This window comes from Sturnira hondurensis, unplaced genomic scaffold, assembly GCF_014824575.4.
Source record: "Sturnira hondurensis isolate 20B ecotype Veracruz unplaced genomic scaffold, ASM1482457v3 Scaffold0002597, whole genome shotgun sequence".
In the NCBI taxonomy this organism is placed as follows: domain Eukaryota; kingdom Metazoa; phylum Chordata; class Mammalia; order Chiroptera; family Phyllostomidae; genus Sturnira; species Sturnira hondurensis.
In genome coordinates, this window is record NW_028075228.1 from 4,336,463 (window position 1) to 4,358,092 (window position 21,630).

At 54.1% G+C, this 21,630-nt stretch overlaps 1 protein-coding gene and 1 long non-coding RNA gene across 4 annotated transcripts in view; one reads left to right on the plus strand and one right to left on the minus strand.

Annotated features, from left to right (window-relative positions):
• Positions 1-21,630, minus strand: part of GSE1 (Gse1 coiled-coil protein) — a 412,599-nt gene that overhangs the window by 374,656 nt on the left and 16,313 nt on the right. The window lies entirely within an intron of this gene.
• LOC118983003 (uncharacterized) lies at positions 1,939-6,270 on the plus strand. The gene is made up of 3 exons (XR_005065627.1): positions 1,939-2,836; positions 3,752-3,900; positions 5,621-6,270. It is a non-coding gene; the product is annotated as an uncharacterized LOC118983003 (long non-coding RNA).

Consider the following 21,630-nt stretch of genomic DNA (forward strand, 5'->3'; position numbering starts at 1 on the left):
TCACAGGTTCCAGGGGACGTGGATCTGCAGGACACTGCTCACCCCAGCACAGTCAGCTTCCCCGAGGTGGCACCGCCGGACGGCAACTGCCGGGCGCACAGAAGCCACTCACGCGGAGAAGGGCCAGCAGGCATTCCGCTCACCGAACCCAATCCTTGCATGATGTCAATCTCTTTTCTGCCTCTGGACTCCAAACACGCAGACCCTATTATGGGATAATGTGTACCCGGAGGAAGGGCGCCAGTGCCAGCTCCCGGCCTGGCAAGAGGCGCCCTGGGATGGCCTCTGCCTTGCTCACGAACTGTTTCCCCTCCGCCGCCCCAGGAATTCACCACAGAAAATCTCTGCGGGGACAACCAAGGCCTCCCTTCCCACACGACCAACTCATGCAGCTGCCGGCAGCCCACTGACCTCTGCCCTTGGAGCCTGCAGGCCTTGGCCACCTGCAGATGCCGGCCTTCCCACTGCAGGCTCAGGGGTTCTCCATGCTACCTGCTCCTCTGAGAATCCCAGCTCAGACTCTGAGCCCAGAAAATGACCTTCAGGGTCATGTGGTCCTCTGAAGGCCGTTCCTGGCAGTGCAACCCAGGCTCTGGGCTCCCTGTGCCTGGGGGCATCGTCCTTGCACGGCAGGACCAGCCTTGCTGAGTGATGCGCTCGGGGTGGTTGTAGAGATATGTGTGGTCCCCACGGTCCTTCTGGAAATGTACCTTCCAACAATGAAAACATTAAAGGGCACAGAGATGTCCTTCACACTATTATTTACGGTAGTGGGGGAGCATGTCAAACATGGGATGATAAGGTGTGGTAATGAAACCCGGATGTCCCGTCTTCACATGCAGCTGAGTGCCCTCAGGGGTCACCCTCTGAGAGGGTGGACACAGTCATGGATGTCCGTGGGGCAGAGTATCGGGCTACCTAATCAGGCACCACAGGTGGGGGCGGGGGGCTCAAACAGCAGAAATACATTCATCTCATAGTTTCAGAAGCTGGAAGACGGAGATCAAGGTTGCTCCTGAGGCCCCTCCCCTTGGCTCACAGATGGCCGTTGCTTCCCTGTGCCTTCACGTGGACTTCCCTCCATACGCCTCTGATTCTGATCTCGTCTTGTAAGGACACCAGTCACAATGGGTCAAGGCCCTCCCTGGCAACTGCATTGTAACTCCGTCACCTCTTTACAGGCCCTGTCTCCAAATACAGTCCCAGTCTGAGGTGCTGGGGTGAGGGCTTCAATACTAGGCTTTTTGGGGGCACAGTTCCATCCATGACAGGTGTCCTGCACCAAACAAAAGCCATTCCACGGGCTCAGTGATGCTGGCACCAAGATGACACAGAAGCTTTCAATAATTGTGACACCTGAGAGTCCAAAGGCCCCACTGGCTTCCGGGAAGAAAGCCCTGCTAAAATGCTCTATCCCAAGTGGCAGCATTAAAGGCACAGAGAAGGCCTGAATCAGCTCCCGGCTCCAAGCCTCAGGAGCCGTGTGACCTTGGACAAGCCACTCCACACCTGCCTCCTAGGTCCTGGGGCACCTGGCAGGGCGGCGGCCTGGTCTACATTGCTCAACCCTCGTGACCCTATTCTACCTCTGGGTAGAATTCTCACCATGCAAGACTAACAAGCTGACACCCACAAATGGCTGCAAAGAAGCCCCTGCCAAGCCTGCAGTCCCAAGGGAAGCTGTGAAGGGGCCACCGCGCTGCACAGCTGATGGGAGCAAGGCGGCAGCATAGCCCATAGTCGTCCAAGGACACACGGCACCCAAATGGCAGAAGGGCCTCCCTTATTTAATGCTAAGATGACACAGTGACAGCCTTAAAGTGTGTGTCAGTGGGAGAGGGGACCCCCACTGCCTTCTGAGCAGCCTCATCAACTCGTCACCTCTCCTGCAGCCTCGACTTACATGGGCGAATTTCTTTAAGGCTATAACTAAGACACGTGTAGTTTTGTGTCCTGCTTGCTGTCACTCAACATTAGGTCATCAGCATCTCCCTGTGCAGAAATGGGCTCTACAGCTGTCATTTTCATGCCACGGAGCATTCCACCCCAGGGACACACAGCAGTTTTCCTAAATGTACCCTGGTGTCGACACTAGAATTTTCCCCACTACTACAAATAATCGTGCAAAGAACCCCTTCACGCGCCTTATGGTTTTTGCCCATGCAGGTGATTTCCGCAGGATACATTTCCAGAAGTGGGATGACTGGGTCAAAGGATCGAGGGTCTTTAATGCCCTCGATCTGACTGATGGTTCGGGGAAGACAACAAATGCAGGTGTGCGCCGCCACCTGCGACACGCGCAGGCCACATTCTTGCAGCTTCACCAGCACTGAGTCTTACCGTTTCTCTGGTACATTAACGTTGTCATGCCAATATTTCCCACATATGTATCATCTGTGTTCTCTTTCATTTGAACTACCTGTCCAAACTCCCTGTCTTTCTTACAATGACTCTGGGGGCCAGAAAGTTAGGAACCAACCTCTGGTGGCTGACAGCCTCAGGACACCAGTGGGTCACTTGAGGAGCCTGGTGCCCGATCAGTGGCGGGGACAGCCTCTCCCAGTGTCCTTCTCAGCCTTGGCTGGCACCCCCGCCAGGGCAGGCCCAGCGGGCAATGTCGGGCTGACCGCTGGGGGCTCCCGCTCCCTGCCTGGTCACGTGCCGTGGCCGAGCCCACGTGGCTCAGATATAGTGTTGCAGGGTGTAGGCCGAGCAGCTGCAGGGACACAGCTTTGCCTTGCATGACCCAGGAGTTGGCCATGGAGAACCAGGTGCTGCTGAAGCCGCTGCTGGAACTCTGAGTTGCTCCAGAGGGTATCTCCCTAATTTGGGGCAGGTAAAGGTGGGGAGAGGGTGGGCAGGGGTAAATAGCAAAGGGGGGGTGCATGTCACTTGGAGACTAAAAGAGACACAGAAAAAGCCAGAAATAGATCTGGGCTCCCTGACACTCAAATAATTGGGGTGGGGGCAGGAAGCAGAGAGGCGAGGCTCCAACCCCCTGCAGCCAGTGGCCATGGTTAAGAATGAGCATCCTGATAGTCTGGGTTCAAATCCCAATGCTGTCCTGACCAGCTGTGACCCTGTGGGCAGGTTTTTCCAATCTCCCCATGCCTCACTTTCCTCATCTGTAAAGTGGAATGACAGCGGCTATCACAGCGTCGTCGGAGTTGATGGAGCTGAGATGCGTGTAGTATGGTGGGCCGGGCCTCGGAGCTAAGAAGACACCAATTCCGCGTGCTGGTTGGCACGCAGAGGGAGCTCACACCCCACCCTGCTGGTCCAGAGAGGCCGCAGCAAACTGGCCCACTGGCCAGCTAAGCTAAGAATGGTTTTTATATTTTTAAAAGATCGTTTAAAAAACAAATAACAAACAAAGAATATGGGACAGAGACCCAGAGACCAGTCCACAAAGCCTAACATGTATACCACCTGGTCCCCTAAGGAAAAGTTTGCTGACCACTGGTTTAGAGGCCCCAGGGTTTCCCGTGGAATCCTTTGAAAGGGGCGGGAGGTATTGGGGCAAAGACCCGCAGGGCTTGGGGGAGAAGTAGCAAGACGTCTGCATGCCAGACCCGGGCTGCGTTTTAAGGAACTGCTTGATCAGAGAAAGTGCTGGGTCCAGGAGCGGCCACTTGCTCACATCGCAGTAGGAGCAAGACAAGCTGAGGATGGTACCTGCCCCACCGTGTGGACAGGGCGCCCACCGAGACCAAGAGACTGGGCCCACCCATGTGCCATGGTCCCTCTCTAGGGAACATGGAGGTGGCTCAGGGCTGGACTCCAGGGAAACTGAGGCCCGGCAAGAGGATGTGACCCACCCAAAGTCACCAGCAGTGAAGGACAAGAACCCAGGCGTCTTGACTCCCCGGCTGACACTCCACACAGCACACGGGCTCTGGGGTAGGTTCCCACGGGCCTGGGTACCTGGAATGCCCCTGCACTTCCTTGTTTCCAGAGAGCCTAGTCGGACCCCTCCCGGGGGGGTCGCCCTGGCCTACACAAGGTGCTCTGTGAGGGAGGCCCTGGGTGGGGACTCAGGGATAGCAACTCACCCTCAGTCACACCTCACAGAATCATGCCAGTTCTCCTCCAGCCTGGTCCCCCCAGAAAGCCGCCCCCACTCCATGCATCACCGCCTTCAGGTGCTGCTGCTAAAAGCCACGCCCATGTCTGTGAGCCAATGCTTGCCCAGCACGAGCTCAGCACAGGGTGACCCTGAGTGGCTGTCTGAATACTTAATCGGTCGGTCCCATGAGGTCAGCCGTGAACTGGCACCACTCCTCCTCCCATTTTATGGATGAGACAGTGGAGGCCAGGGGAGGTACAGGGACTCCCCCACAGGCGCCTGCTGGTTGGTGGCAGACCAAGCGTTCACCTAGCACCGTCAGGATCCAAAGCTCGGCCCCCTCACTCCAGCCAGCCGCAGGACCAATGGTGGGCCTGTGGACCCGTGAACGGGAAGGGGTTCTGTGGCTGGCCGGGGAGAAGGGCTGAAAGACCCTCAGTTACCCTGGACAGGGGAAGGCAGGCCCCTCCCAGCCCCGGAGAATGGGGCCTCATCTGTTTTGCTCACTGCTGTCACCAGGGCCTGAGATGGGCAAGGTGCTTGGCAGGAATCTCCTCCTCAGTGACTCGGTGACTGAGGCTGGCAGGCAGGCAGAGGGGACCCCCATAATGTCACAGAGTAGACTGCTGGGCCCTGAGACCTTCCCGGTGGGACTCTGGAACACTGGCCCACAGAGGGTCTTTTGGCCGAAGGGGCAAGGGAGGTATTGGGGTGGGGACAGCGCCCTCAGGAGGGCAGTGGGCCCCCCCTGGCCTTGGCTCCTCACTTTGCTCCCTTGAAGGTGGAAATAAGAGGGAGGGAGAGAGCGGGTGAAGCTGGACACAAACAGCCCCCCGGCCACCAGCCTGTCCCCATCGCCAAGAGCCCTCAGCCAGCCCTGCCAAGAGCGGGGCCCACCTTGGGCCCGGAGAATAAACATGTCACCGCGAGGCCAGCCCGCCGGACCACTGGAGCCAAGAACTGCCGGAGGCTGTAAACAGTCTCTCCTCTCTTGGCCGCAGACTCTGGCCCACCTCTCTGCGCTGGGAATTAGCACTTTGCCTGCCATAAAGAAGGGGCAGGCCAGGGTGGGGACGGGTGGGGAGGGGGCGGTGAGCAAGGAAGCTGGGCTGGCCCGGGGCCAGCACCTCCATCCCTGTGGCCTGGAAGTCTCCCCCTTTCTCAAGGAGGCAGAAGGAGCTTGTGAATGAATGAGCCCTGGTCAGGAAGCTGGGAGGCCCAGCCGAGGCAGAGGTGCCGGCCGCAGGCAGGCAGAGGGGCTGGAGGTGGAGGGTGAGGCCCTTCTTTAGGGCCTCTGGCCTTGGCCAAGGGGGGCAGAGACTTTCTACAGCACCCTGAAAACCGCACCTAGGGCTTCTAGCGGGATCCTGGGATGGAGGGGAGGCCCTGGGCTGTGGGAGCCCCGGCCCTGCTGAGCCCCCATTCCGCCATCCTGACAGACCTCTCGTTGCCAGTCCGGGAGGTGGTCAACTTTGCTCTGCCCCTGGACAGTCCCTGTGGCTGGTTCAGTTCAGGTTCAAAACCTGCTGCCTTCTTTTTGGTTCTTCCCTCCAGAACCACGAGGTTCCTCCAAAGACAAGTCTAGCAGTGCCACCCACAGATGAAAACCTCCACGTCATGCCGGTCTCCTGAGGCCTCCTGCCCTGCTCCCAGCCCCGCCTGCCCCCTCAACCCCCCTCCACATACAGCCTCCCCACCAAGCGCCTCTCTCTTCGCACTTGCTGCCCCCCGCTCCCTCAAGTGCTCTTCCTTCTCCTCCCAAGCCAAGTCCACTTCCCCTTTATCTCCTTGGTTCCCCCTTGGATTAACAGTCACTTCCTCCAGGAAGCTTCCCACACATTGTCCCCCTCCCCGCCATGGACTTAAAGGCCCCATTCCTCTCCTTCCGAGCCCTTATCCTGGCTGCAAGCTTACATCTGTTTGTGTGACTCAGTGACTAGCATCTGTCTCTCTCTCCCACCAGACTGGCAGCTTCACGAGGGAGAGGCTGCGTCTGGTTTTGCACATTACCGTTGCTTAATTGCCAGGCACATAATCACACTTAATAAATAGTTGCTGAATGAGTCAGTGAGTAAAGGAATCATTTGAATGGCTGCATCACCTAGGAAGGTTACCGGGGCTCAGTCCAACTCCCCTCCCAGGCCATGACACCGTCACAGGTGGGTCCCTGTCCTCACAGTCCCTGGCTCACAGGGGTGCCAGTCTACAGCTGATGAGCAGACACCGAGAGCTGCCCGAGCGGAGAGCAGGGGCCTTCGCTGGAGAACGTCCAGACTGCGGGGACGAGGCAGTTTGGAGGGAAGCAGGGAAGGGAGGAAAAGTAAGGCTGCGAAGGCCATGGCCTGAGCACAGACTGGTCAGCTGAACACTGGTTTGAGCCTCAGCTCTGCTGTGCAGCCTTGGGCCGGGGCTCCGCCCTCGCCGGGCTTCAGTTTCCTCACTCTCGCAGAGGAGATGATGGTCACAGCAACCACCTCTCTGAGGGCCGTGGGGAGAATGGAGTACGCTGAGATGTGTGCACATGTTCAGCAAATGGGAGGTCTCACGATTCATAATTCAGGCAGGGGCTCTCTGTCTGGAACATTCTGGAGTTCTCAGGGGCCTTTCTCCAGAAGACTCTAGTCGGAGGCTTTGCCTGCCTGGTCTCCAGAACTCGGGGCCTGTGGTCCATCCTTGACCTATGTCCTAGCTCAAGGACGCTGCAAGGATCCGTGCGCACCCAGTGCCCCTGGCTGGCCAGCTGTGGCATCACAGGGGATTCAGGGCCACGTGACCTGCCCTCGAGGAGCTGGGTCTGCAGCTGGGGACACCGCAGTCCCGGGGAGGACAGCCCCATTCAGGGTTGGCTCCTGCCGAGGGAAAGGCACAGCCTCTAAAGGCTGAAAGACCACAGTTGTAGATCCCTGAACCACAATGAGATACCACTTGCACCCCCTCCCATAGCCAAAGTGGAAAGGTGAGTGGCAGCCAGTGCTGGTGCCCGAGTGGGGAAAGCAGACGGAACCCTCGAACACACAGGCAGGAGTGTGCAATGGCACGGCCGCCATCAAAACCAGTCTGGAAGTTCCCAGGGGACCCAGCAACTCACTGCTAGGTGTCTACCCAAGATAATAAAAACATACGTCCACACGAGGACTCGGACACACATGTTCACAGCAACACTACTCACAACAGACAAAAGGTTGGAGGCAACCCAATGTCCATCAGCTGATGAATGGATGAACAAATGCAGTGTGCCCACATACCGGACCGCCACTTGCCCATAACACGGAATAAAGCCCTGACACTAAAAAACCTGAAAACACCCCAATGAGGGAAAGAAGCCAGTCATGAAATGCCACGCAATGGAGGGCTCCATGCGTGTGAGACGTCAGAATGGGCACGGCTGCAGAGACAGAGCAGAGACTAGCGGTCGCCGGGGGCGGGGGGTGGGGGACAGGAGTGGGGAAGGGCTGTTAATGGGTAAAGGGGGTTACCCGCTAAGTGGTTTCCTTTTGAGATGCTGGAGATATTCTAAGATCAATAGTGGTGACGGCTGCACACTCTGTGATGTGCTCACCACCACCAAATTGTATGCGTGTGAAATACAGCCCAACAAAGCTGTTATGGAGAGGAAACCCCACTCCCTGACCTCGGGCCCTCATCTGTAATGTGGGGTCCAGGTCTACTTCCACTCATCCCCCCTTCTTTCCTTTATAAAATGTTATTTATTTAGTTTTAGAGAAAGGGGAAAGGAGGGAGAAAGAGAAGGAGAGAAACATCAATGTATGGTTGCCTGTCGCATGCCCCCTACTGGGGACCTGGTCCACAGCCCAGGCAGGTGCCCTGACTGGGAACTGAACCAGTGACCTTTGGTTTGCAGGGCGGCACTCAATCCACTGGGCCACACCGGCCAGGGCCCTGGCCCCTCTCATCCTGCCAGGCTGACCTGTGTGACCTGTATCTGGGGGCACCTGGCCTACTGGCGTCAGTGGGGAGGAGAGGAGAGCAGGGCAGTGACTGCATCTGTCACCCAGGCCCTCCCAGCAGGGCTGGGGCGACCAGCTGTGTCCGCTCCATGGCCCTGCAAGCAGACCTCCCTGGCTCACGCTCAGCTCCCTCCTCCTGCCCTCAAGTCTCAGGGGTCCCCACTCACTGCTCCCTCCATGCTCTGCCTATACCCACCCACACCTGGGCACAGGGGCCCTTCACTAAACTCTTCTCGGCTGTGCACAAGAGTGTGTCCCCCGAGCAGGCAGGAGCCCACCGGAGAGCCAGCCCCACTGTAGAGCTGCTGCAGGCCTGGAACACCATCGGTCAGGGCCAGACCTGCCAAGAGGCCCTGGCTCAGAGGTCAGCGTGAACAGCAGGAGGGAAGATGGCCAGGGGCAGGGCCCTGGGGGAGAGGACCCTGAGCCAGGTGGGGACTCGGGTGCCCTTGAGGACCCACTCCCACAGGACAAGACAGGGGACCAAAGGAGTGAGCATCTAGGGAGAGAGTCTCTGGGGGTGGGCTTCGTGCCACGTTCCCGAGCACACAGATGTTCTGGCTGGGGGGGGGGGAGGAGGTGCGGGAGAGAAGGGGGAGCTGGCGGCGAGGGAGAGGCCAAGGCTGGCCAGCCTCCCTGAGGAGCTGGGGCGCAGCCAGGAGGCCTGCAGCCTGTCGCCAGGGTGGCGGCGGCGGGAGGAGGCCTGACCCCTGGCCTCCTGCCCCACTAGACCAGGCCTGGCTCCGCTCTGGGCCCACAGAGTATGGACCACATCTGGGCTCCAAAGAGGGAGCCTGGACAAGAACAGACAAAGGGAACTGGGTGTGATTTCTGTCAGGCTCCAAAATGGAGGTTCCCATGCTATGGGCAGACAAAGCCATCTTCCCAAAACCAGACTCCAGGACCAGGGGGCTTCTCCGAGGGGCTCACGGCTTCTCCAGGGAGGGTACGCTACTGGCACTCGGGGAACAAGTCCTTCTGTGGATCTGCCCGGAGGGTCGCAGGGCACCGTGAATGCTGGCGGCCCCATCATGTGACAGCTGAAAACACATATTTACAAATGCTCCCAGGGCCAGGGGCCGGTCTGCCCTGTGGGGACCCCCGGCCCAGTGTGGGGCCTGCCGTGGTCTCCAGGACCCATGGGGACTGTCGGCCGCTGCCCCGGCCAGCACCCCCCACCCTGGGCTCTGCTCTATGGCCCCTAGCTCCCTGACAGCCAAGCAGCTGCTTCTGGGCCCCCAGAAGCCAGGCTGAGCTGCCAGCAGGCCCCTAGTGCCAACACTCGGTCACGTCATGGGTGAGAGGCGTGACAGCGGGGAGTCAGTCACCTGAGACCCTGGCACTCAGGTCCCTTTCTCAGAAGGTGCTGGCGCTGGATTCCAGAAGGAGGCAGGACTGGGAAGGAAAGATTCCGAGAGGAGGACAGCTTGCCCGGCCCTGCGTGGCCCAAGTGCGGACCACTGCCGGACAGGGGGGGGTCGGCTCGGGGCTCAGCCCGTCCACATCAAGGGCCACGGACACGGCGGGCCTGGAGGGTGTCACCCCTCGACCCCGTCCCTGAGCCTGCTGAGGGCTCCACACCACCCAGGGGTGACCCTTTATCTGAAATTTCTTTTTCATCAACTCACTTTTTAAAAACCTCTTAAAGATTACTTTAAACCAGTATTGTTCAACACCCACAGATTATAACTAAACTGTATCTAGGGATTTTTGTCTTAAAGCTCTACTTTCTTCATCCATGATTCCAAAATCTAAGAGGCTCTAAAAACTTTTTTAAAAAAGTCATAAGTTTGAGGGAAATTTTATGTTATGTTCACTTGGCCACAATGAGAACAAATGGAGTCTGAACAAGACACTAGCTCTGAGGCGTCTCCTTGGCAACAAGATTAGAAGTGGAGTCAAAAAGTACAACTTTCTCTCTGTGATTCACATCAGTTAAGATCATATTTTTGGAGGAAAAAAAAAAAGCCATCCTGTGTGAGAGGGCCAGCCTGTCCCCAGGAAACGCTGGATAGGGGACAAAGCTTGGGATCCGGAAACCAGGGCCCTGAGTTCAAGTCCAGACTCCACCACGTACAGCTGTATGACTTGGGGAAGTCAAATGACCTCTCTGAGCAGTTTTCTCCTTTCCCTGCTCCTGAAATGGAGAGTACAGGCGGCCACTGAGAAATGAGACCAAGGCCTTGAGAAAATACTCCACGAATATTAATGATCACGATTCCTGTGTGCTGACCGCAGACACAGAGACCGTGGCCTGACTGCCCGAGACCAGAGACACGGAAAATGCCCGAGAATTCCTATAAGAGGTCCCTGCTCCGAGGGAACTTACAGCCCCAGTGGAAAGATAAAATTGGCCACCACTGTTAGTGACAAAAATGAGACCCAAGTGTATTTGAAGGTGGAAGGAAAGGGGTGGAAGAGAATGACAAGGTGTCAGGGAGCAGGTGAGGGAGAAGGTGACATCGTCCTCAGACAGCAGACGGAGGGGTGACAGTCCCAGCTATTTTTATGTGGGGTGGGGGGCGGAGCAGAGCAAAGTCAGGTAGAACTGTAGGTCACATCTTCTGGCCCCGATGTCTGCCCCCAGGCTTGGCTTGTCCCATCCCCCAGTCTCTGTGCTGCCCCACATCTGTGCTGCGACCATCAGAGTTGCTTCCTCCCGGCCCCGCCCTGCCCACCACCAGGCTCTGGGTGTCCAGTGGGCCTCCACGCAGGGGCAGCTTCCTCTCGGGCACTGTCCCATTCCCCCTCCAAAACCTTGACTGCTGCCCGTGGCTGAGTGAGCAAAGTGAGCCTGCTGGACAGAATGTCCCCATTTCATCCTTTCTGGATCTGAGCTCCCAAACTTAGATTTCAGAGTGAGGGAAAAAGAGGGCAGAGGCGCAAACTCCCAGTTCCCACCCAAAGCACTTTTTGACAGGCAAGAAAAAACTGCATGTTTCCACGGAAATAAAGGAGGGGAATCTTAGGGAACAAAGTTGTCTCTTTTTGCAGTTCAGCCAATATGTCGCTGATCAAATAAACACAGCAGGGCCCTCTGTTTTGTACTCTCGGAGAGGGTGTTTACGGTTCAGATAAATACACCTCCCTCCCTTGAGGCTCTTGGTCAAAAGGACCGGTGTCCGAGCTCCATGAGCCACGGCAGCGGACAGAAGGAACCCCACGCCCCCGTTCATACTCTGCCAACACGGAGGGTGCCAGGCCAGGAAGGCAGAGCCAGGACCCAAGCCCAGGGTCTGAGGAGCTGGGGAGAGAGAGCGAGTGTTGCACGGAGGGTATCTCCGTGGTGCCTGTCAGAATCAAACAGTGGGGGCAGCATTGTCTGGGGAAAATCTGAAGCATCACTGAAGCCACTGGGGCCTCCCCTGGGGTAGCAGTCAGTGCCCCTCCCCAAGCCAAGCCTCTGACCAGCAGGGCTCTGGGCCACCTCCTTCCCACCTCTCCCTCCTGCCATCACCTCTTCCCCCAGGCCACCATGGGATGTGCAGTCTGCTCTGCTTGGTCACTTCTTTATTGCCTGTCTCCTTGGCTACAAGGTCAGCGCCTGGCAGGCAGGGACTCTTGCCTGTGCTGCCCATGGCTATATCCCACCCCGCCCCGTCCCTGGATGGCGCCTGGCTCACAGCTGGCACGGAGGAAGCGTTTGCTGAGGGAACACACTGCATGCTCTGGGCCAGCCCCTTATTCATCCATTCATCCAGCCAGCAGAGAAGGATCCTTCTTCCCCTTTACAGCTAGGGACAGGGCAGCTCCTTTCTCCAGGAGCCCATTCGCTGAAGGCTGGGATGAGCCTACTGCATGACCTTGAAGGGCTCCCACAGGGTTACAGGATGGCTGGAAGCTGGAGGCTGGAAGTCGAGGGTTGGAGGCGGCCAAGGTTTCTGATTTTCCTTCCCCTCCTCCCACCTCCAAACAGGCCTGCAGTCTGGGGAGCGAAGACCCCGAGGCCACTGCTGAGCATTCAGACCTCCACACAGGAGGGTTCCCGATCACAAAGGCACTCCTCACAGGGAGGAGGCCTTGCTGCCTCCTAGGTGAGGGAAGGTCAGGTTGTCACTGATGGCACCTAGAAACGCCAGCCACTCTGACCACATATCCAGGATAGCAAACCACGTTCCAGGATGTCCGTCCCACGGCCTGTGGGCCGTGTGTCACCCAGGGCGGCTACGAATGCGGCCCAGCACAAAATCATAAATTTACTTAAAACCTTTTTTGGGGGCTCATTAGTTTTCACTAGTGTTTGTGTATTTAATGTGCGGCCCACGACAATGCTCCTTCTCCCAGTGTGACCCGGAGATGCCAGAAGGTTGGACCCCTAAACAATCACGCAGACTTTTGCCTCTGATGAGGCCCACTCAGCTCCAGCTGCTGGCTGTGCCCTGCCCCCTGGGGCCTCTGGTTCTCCACCGTAAGGTGAAGGCCAGAGACCACCGCCCCTGGCGCTCTCGGAATCTTCCCATTTTGCCAACCAGAAGCCAGAAGCACTCAATGAAGGGGCCTGGTCCAAGGTGACACAGAGGGGAAACTTCCTTTGGTTTTCGGGCCTGAGTGACACACAGCCTTGATCTTGGAAGAGAACAGCCAAGTGACCCAGTGTACAGAGGTGTTTGCCAAGCAGCTGTCGCTTGCCTGACCCTCAACAGTTGGAGAAATACAGCTCCCACTATCCATCTTCTAGAACTGCAATTTGATGAGAAAAAAAAATCGAATTCTTTTATATTTTAGGGCCTAAACCGAGATACAGATTCGGGATTTTAAAGCTGGAAGTGCCCGGAGGTCATTAGCCTTCCCTGCCCCTCCCCAGGTGAGTGGGGGGGCTCCCTGTGTTCCCACAATCTCTCCTCCCTCCAACACTGACCATAACCCAGCTCTTGCTCCAGCCCTGGAACTGCTCTCCAGTCCCAGGCCCCAGGCTCTGATCTCCCTGGGGCCAGGTCTTGCTCTGTCCTGTGTCTGACACATAGTAGGTGCTCAATAAATGGTTGATTGAGGAATGAATCCCATCCAACATCTCATCGGATCCTGCAGGAAACACAGAAGTTAAGCTGCTGGACTGAGGCTCCGTACAAGGTTTGGGACTCCCTGTACAGTGCTGGACCCTTGAAGCAGCGCAAACACCTCCAAGCCCTGTGGCCAGCCTGCAAATGCTGTGGATGCATAGTCCCTTCCAGCATCTCGGGAGAAACCTAAGCACAAGGTGACCTTCAAATTCAGTTTAAAAATGGATTTTGCTGATCTTAATAAAAGATCCATTTAGCTTCTGAATGAGGGAATGCAAATGCCGGTCCCACCCTGTCTAAACACGCGGCCTCGGGGAGGGACCAACGCTGTGGAGCATTTGTGCAGAATGATAACATGTCACTGGACAAATTGAACAAGGTCAGGGCAGGCCTGGCTGCCAGCAAAGAGGAAAGAGCAGCATGTGTCCCACTCGTGGAGAAAACACATCTCCCAAAAGCATTACATCCAATCAAGAAACATCTCCAAAAGCTCCTTGGTTCAAGGGAAGTACAGGCAGGAATGCAGAGGACCGCAGTTTCCCTTTCTCCCTGAAGTGCAAAGTCACACGGGCTAACTGCAACAAGTTAAATGATGAATAAAAGCCAATTATTTTCCAGCCCCCACAAGAGTTGATGTTCACAGCTGGACACAGCTCCCTCCCCACCTACCTCTATCTTCCAAAAGACACAAAAACCCAGAGGAGAGGGGCCTTCTCTCTCCGGCACCTAAGCTCAGAGTCTCCTACATGTGACTCACGGGCATTGCTCCGCCTGAAGCAACCACTGTGCTGAGCCCTAAACCCCCAAGTCCAAGAGTTCTAGAAACCAAAACTGTCTCTTACCCCATCAGGCAGCAAAACCTGCCCGGCGCAGAGGCCGTTTATAGTCTCAGTGTTTTCCCCACCGGTGAATAATCACATGTTTTGTGTAAAAATGTGATGGGTTTGACGACAGGGCACTGCCCTGGCCCCCGGGGTGATGGAAGGCACGGCAGCAGGCACAGAAGCCTCTGCCTGAGGGACCGAACAATTCTGAACCATTTCTGGTCCCAAAGGGACCCAGCAAGGGACTGGGGACCAGAAGTGACCCAAATAGCAGCTGCTAACTTTTACAGTGGGGCTCACTTTTTAAAATAACTTTTCTGTTATATTCGCGGTATTGCAGCGCCTTAGGCCGTCCTGAACCTTCTAGGTAGCTTAGCAGTGCGTACACCAAATGGCAGCGAAAATACAACCTGGGTGCAGACACCATGTGCCATGCACGCGGCAATGCCCTATGACCCTGCAATCAGAGAGCTGCATTCCAGCCCTGCGCCTGCAGACCAGCAGCTGTGTGACTCAGGGCAAGTGACTTAACTTCTCTGGGCCTCCGGAAAATGGGAGGCCTCAGGAAAAGGGAGCTATGAGGCAATTTCTAGCTCTCCCTTCTCAGCTATCACCCCTGCCCAGGCCAGGGTTGGGACAGCCTCCTCCCGAGTGGTCTCTGACTGTTTCCCCCTCTCCTCCCAACCCCTTGCCTGACGCCACACCGAAAAATCCTCTCAAAACCACTTTTGTTAGATCGCCCTCACCCCTTCCTGGCTCCAAACACACAATGGCTTTTTATTGCCCTGGTGAATGGAACCCAAACTTCTCTGTTGGTTTAAAAGAAAATCTTATATTAAAAATAATAAATCACCTGAGATTCTGTCAATCCAAGACCACTGACTTCCTCCGGGAGTGTTTCTCCCCTCATCCACCCCCCACCCCCAGACAGAGCTGCAGGGCTGTGGCTGCGGCGGCCAACAGAGCCATCTCGCTCTCTGCACTCCGCCTTATCTCCCAAGTGTTTCCTGTGCTGAGAAGGAGCCTTCATGTTTATCTGAAGCCACTGGCCCCAGGACCAGCCCCACCAGAGCTAGACACCCTGAAAACTCCTTTGCAGCCATACCAGCCTCCTCTGAAAAAACTAAGACTCGGCCCCTTGTATCCTGCTCCCTGAGTGCTCCCTCCCACCTGGCCCTGGGAGCAGAACCTTAGCATCTGACACTGGGGGTCGTGTTAAACATTTGCCTGAAAAACACTGTGCAAGACAGAAGTCGGTACCCTACCTGGATGGTCAAAAGGAACTGGTAAGTCCTGCAACACACAACCCTGTGTAGCTCTCTTTAACCTACTGCTTCTCAAAGCGAAGAAAGAAAATCATCCCCACACCCAAGTCATCAGCGCTCCTTGGCATCCACGGGGGCACACTAATTGTCCAAGGTCGCCTTGCACACTTCCAGAGTCATCTCCTGTTCAGAAACCTTCCCGACGTCCCACGGTCTCCCTGACAACCAAACTGAATCCTGAGCCTGGTGTTTGTGATCAACAGTGTCCTCTGTCCTTTTACCTCCTGGAAAAAGAAGCTCATTGTGGCCACTGCCAGATGCAGACCTGGAAGAAACAGTCCCTGGCCAGTGAGGTGGTGCTAGGCAGACCCGGGAGCTTTTCTGAGCCTCAGTTTTCTCTGCTGTGAAATGCAGGAGCCTGCAGCTCAGCACCGACATCTTGGGGTTCTGGAGTGCCCGGCGGGGGGGGGGGGGGGGGCGCGTGTCTCAGCTCACAGCTGCAGCAGGGACAGGGGAGTCACCGGGTGTGGGAGCAGCAGCAGAGAGTGGACAGGACTGCTTCCCTGGAGCAATTCAGGGACGTGGGGTCAGAAGGCCTGGACTGTAGCCTGGCTCTGCTGCACACTGGGGGCACAGTCCTGGGTAAGGCCTTGACCCTGAGCTTCACCTCCTCCCTGTGAAATGAGACAGGCTACACAGACACAGGGGCACACGCAAATGCACACAGAGATACAGGCACAGAGACACACACGGAAACAGACACACAGAGTGATGCGCACAGACAAGGGTGCAGACAAAACTGGTGAAATCGCAGTCGACAGACTGCCAGTGTCAGTACCCGGGCTATGACGGTGTACTATCGTTACTATAGTTACGCAAGATGTTACAGCCGGGAAAACTGGGTGATGGGTGCCTGGGATCTTGGTGTTATTTCTCATAAGATTATCTCAAAATATTAGGCTGGCCAAAAAGTTAGAGTAGTTTTTTTTATGTGAAATAAAAGGCACATTTTTCATTTTCACCAATAATTTTATTGATTTGGATATTTTGAATATGTCAGCTCTCTCCCACATGGTATAACATTGATTGTTCTCAGTTAATGTCTTGATTTGATCGCTATCAACTTCAACTGGTCTGCCCGACCATGGAGCATCATCCGGTGAGAAATCCCTAGCATGAAACTTCTCAAACCACTTTTGACACGTTCGATCAGTCACAGCACCTTATCCATACACTGCACAAGTCTTGTTTTGCATTTTTACCTTTCTTGAAACAATAAAGCATAATACGCCAAAAATGTTGCTTATTTTCTTCCACCTTCAATATTAAAATAACTACACAGAAATTCACCAATTTTGATAAACTTTTTTTAAATGCACACTGGTACGACAGCTGTCCCAATACGATCTAACCAAATTGTTTCAAATAAAGTTAAAGACAACAAAGCACTACTAGAGCCACCGTATGGAAAAAAAAAAGGGCTTTCTGGCCAACCCAATAAAAAGTTCTTAAAAATGAAGCAGGCTAACCCCTCTGTCATGGACATTGCAAGTATTCAACAAGATGCCATGCTCCTCACCCCTCCCTGACGCCACACCACGCCACATACTCTGTGTTTGATACATGGACACTAAGCACTGAATGACTAGAGGAATATCAGCAGCACATAGAAGGTGTTCAGTATGTTTCCTTTTTTTTTAATATCGTCTTCACAGCCCAGTTAAGTGAACCTATCTGAAGCCCATTTGCTGGGTGCACCGTACGTAACCAGAGGGCTCCCTGTGGTCTGCCAGCATCCCACGGTTTGTCATGAGTGGCCGGCCCCTTACTGAGCAAAGGCAAAGCCAGCCTTCTGGCAGACTCTAATCCTCTCCTACAGCCCCTCTGTCCCAGGGAGCCAGAAGCCAGGTGGGGAGCAGGCATGCTGCTGGTGGAACCAAGAATAAGGTTCACTCTTGCTTATAAAGGCATTTGTTCAAATCCCACCTCTTTCCCCGAAGGGCTGAGGCAGCTTCCAGCAAAGGCCCCGGTGTGAGACAGGCCACCCCGTCCCTGTGCCTGCTCCTTCCTGCCCATTCCCTCCTTACAGCCAGGCCAGGGAAGCCACTCCGAGGCTGCCAAAGAAAACTTCCCCCTCCTGGTTTCCCACCTTTTGGCTACTTGCTATGTGGCTAGTGAGGAGCCCAGGATCCCCACTGCCCAACAAGGCAAGACCAAGGCAGCCCATGAGGTCACTCAGTGAGAACCAAATTTGGGGGACAGGCCCCAAATGGAGGTGGCTGAGAGCAGATGAAGTTCAAGGCCATCCACATCCATGAAAACCCAGCAACAGAGACCAGGGGTCACTACGTAGCCAATGAAACTTCCTCTTTGAAGGATACTGAGCAGTAGGAGGACTACAGGATAGCCGCTGGCACTCTGCCGTAACACGCTGCAATTTATCTAATCTGAAAAACAACCTCAGGCTATAAACAGTCCTATCATCCCCGCTTTACAGAGGGGAAATCACAGCACAGAGAGGTGAAGCTACTGGCACAAGAACACACAGCTAGGAAAGGGTGGAGCCCAGATTTGAACCCAAGTGTGTTGTTCCACAGTCCCCCAAGCTTAGCCCCTCTAAGGGACAGTCATGATATCCTAGGTGCAAAACGCTACTTAAAACAGTGAACAATGTGCTCCTTCCTACGATAGTGTGTGTACGAGCAAACACGCATAGAAAAAAAGGCTGGACGCTCAGCGTTGTGGAATTGTGGGTAATTTTCATTCTTTTTTATCCCTATTGACTAAATTCGCACCATGGACCGCATGAGACTTCAGGAAAAGATTCAAAATTGTTCAGTGAGCTGCCCTGGATCCCTTGGTGGGGGAATATTTTAAGTAACTTAGAAAATGAGTAAAGACTGTAAGGCCAAAAACAAACCAACCAACCAACACAAAAAAAAACAATGGATACTAATAGTAGCAATTTTTTAAAGATTTTATTTATTTACTTTTAGAGAGAGGGGAAGGGAGGGAGAAACAGAGAAAAAGAAACATTGATGTGTGAGAGGAGCATTGATCGCCTGCCTCTCACATGCCCCCAAACAGGAACCTGGCCCGAAACCCAGGCACGTGCCCTGACCAGGAATCGAACCAGCGACCTTTAGGTCCACAGGCTGGTGCTCAATCCCCTTAGCCACACCAGCCAGGGCTTATAATAACAACTCTAAGTTTACACATGACTTTAGGATACAGTAAAACAATATTTAAAAAAATAAGTTACAAATAAAAGCAAATTGCACATAGGAATTTCCATACATTGCTGCTGGGAATACAAACCCATGCAGCCTCTTTGAAAACAGTCTGACAGTCCCACAAACCTAGTTATGATATGATTTACCAACTCCATTCCTAGGTATCCACCCCGAAGACAGGAAAAACACAATCCCACAGAAACCTGCCCACGAGTCACAAAGCAGCAGTATCCGCAATAACCAAAAGGTGGAAGCACCCCAAATACCCGTGGCTAGGTGAGTGGATACACAAAACGCAGCACGCACGTGCGGTGGAACATTCTTCCGCCACAAAAGGGACGAAGCACTGACACTATGACACTCGTGAACCTGGACAACAACGAAGCCAGACACAGAAGACCACACACGGTGAGACTCTGCTCATATATCAACCACGTCCAGAGCAGGCAAGTCCTTAGAGACAGAACGTAGGTGGGTGGTGGCCCGAGACTCGGGGAGGGAAGACTGGGGCTTCTTTCAGAGGGGATACAAACATTCTATAATTAGACAGAGGTGATGACAGCGCAATTTTATGAATATACTAAAACCCACTGAACTGTATAGTCTAAAAGGGTAAAATTTATGATATGTAAATTATATTTAAATAAAGCTGCTATTAAAAATGATTTTTTAGAAAAAAACGCCACTCACACAGAAGAAACTATCCACGGCTTCGAGAGGACACAGGGTGGCCCTGGCGAGGGAGGGGCAGTGCCGTTTGCCACCCGGTCTCGCCCTCACGAGCCTCAGCGCTGTGCCCAGGGCTGGGGATCCCACTGGGGCTCGGCAGCTGGGGCTGGCCTTCCACAGCCCTTCAAACGACTAACGCAAAAGTGTCAAGCTATTTGTCACTAGAGGGATGGCCTTGGCTGATGAAGTAGAAATGTCCCAGGGCACAGGCATTCTGCCTCAACCTCTAACATTCCCTATGTTCACAGGCAAGTGCCTTCCCCTCCCTGGGCCTTGGAGTCTTTGACAGGGCGGGGGGGCGGGGCTGGATGAAGGATCCCTAAGGGTTCCCTAGTTCTAGGATTCCAAAGAGACACTCCGAGATTGTCATAAATGCAAAGACAAGAGAGACAGGAGTTTTAATCAAGATTGCAGGTAAAATATACTTTGTAGCAAAAGCATGGGAGGACAAATACTTTAAACAGTGAATACTTTCGTATAATAAGTAAAACATAACATTACTGAATACATATGTTCCAAATAACAGAGTCAAGAATCCTATACAATCTGTGCTTCAAAGATACTGCAGTTTCCTCTTCTGCATTAAAAAATACTTATATCTCGCCCTGACGGGGTGGCTCAGTTGGTTGAGCATCATCCCACAAAGCAAAAGGTCGCCAGTTCGATTCCCGGTCAGGGCACATGCCTGGGTTACGGGCTGGTCCCCAGTTGGGGCGCACGTGAAGGCAACTGATGGATATTTCTCTCACACGTCAATGTCTCCTTCCCTCTCTTTCTCTTCCCCTCCCCTCTCTCTAAAAGTCAATAAATAAAATCTTTATAAGATATTTAAGTCTAGTATCTCTCTTACTTATTCAGGGTTTGATAAGGTCTCCTCAAGCGAAAGGACGCTTCATGTGGACTTCAGCCATGGATGTCACAGGGCAGGTTTATAGAGAGAGAGCACATGAACCTCCGCCGGCTCAACAGAGAAAGAGAAATCAGGTGTGGAAAATGTGCCTATGAGCACGGACAACCCTGAAAAGGCCTGGTGGTTCCACAAACATTTCACCTGCACTTGCAAAGATAGAGCCAGAGAGACTACAACAGCAAAAGACATTACAAAGCCAAGAGGACTGGTTGAAACCCTCTAAAGAGGCACCGCCTCTTAAACAGAAACCTTTCAGGAGATCAATAAAATCGATAAACTTCTACCTAGATTGATCAAGGAAAAAAGAGAGAAGGCACCAATTGCTAATATCACAAATGAAACAGGGGACATCACTACAGAACCTACAGACATTAGAAGGATAATAAGGGAATACTATAAAGAAGTTAATACCAATTAACTAGACTACCGAGACGGAATGGGTAAGCTCCTTGAAAAACAAAAGTTACCAAACCAGGCCCTGGCTGGCGTAGCTCAGTGGATTGAGCGCGGGCCTGCAAACCAGACGATCGTGGTTCGATTCCCAGTCAGGGCACATGACTGGGTTGCAGGCCGGTTCCTTGCAGGCTAACCGCCAGCAGGGGACGCACAAAAGGCAACCATACATTGATGTTTCTCTCCCTCTCTCCTTCCCCTCTAAAGATAAATAAATAAATAAAATCTAAAAAAAAAAGAAAAGAACTCAAACCTTTTAAAAAAAAAAAGTTACCAAACCAGACCCAAAGAGAAATAAGCCTCCATCGCATGGAGACTGAAGAAGTCACTGCAAGAAAGAGTCACCCACTGGGGCAAGTTTTACAATGCGGCCGAGGCTGGTCTGTTCTGGCAGAGGTGCCTCCCAGAAGCTTCATTTACAGTGGTTTTAAAAGACATGTACTTAATGCCATCTGCGTTGTTTTCTTTCCCCTAACCTCTTATTTCATCTGGGGCTTTGACCACGCCAACCGCGCTTCTGCCAGCCACGGTGCTCTTCAGGAGCGCCTCTCCCACAGCTGGCAGGGAACCTGTGCCACGCAGGAAAGCAACACCGGCGGGGGGTGAAAGGATCAAAGTTCCGATGGCAGCTGTCTTCCTACCTTGTTGGGGACATGAGCTTGCCCACGGGAAGCAATCAGAAGACAACATGAGACCACATATAATAAAGTGATAAATTATTATCAAGTGTGAATAAGTGGCACACAGACAAGGGCCTGGGGCAGCCAGGAAAGGGGAGAGACTTCGGCTGGTGGGAATTAGGAAAGGGGGCTTCCTGGGCAGAAAAGTAAAGTGGAAGAAAGGGCAGGCACGTGTCAAGACATGACGGCAGGAACAAGTCTGGTAGTTCAAGGAATGGTGAGGCGTCGGTTCACGCGCATCACACTGCGAGTGTGTGCGAAGAAGTGCAACTGCAGCTTCGGGGAGACACGCAGCCCCTCTGAGGACCCAACACAAGCCACACACCCTCTCCCCAGGAAAGTGCGCAGAGCACTGGATCTTGCATTGAGCTCTGAGGTTGGGAAAGGTATTTGTGAGAACAGGGGTACCAGGCTGAGGAAGGTAAACTTTCCTCCCCTAAACTCCCCTAACTCCTGACTCGGGAGTGTCCCCCTTCCCCAGCGCCTAACCTCAAAGGTGGCC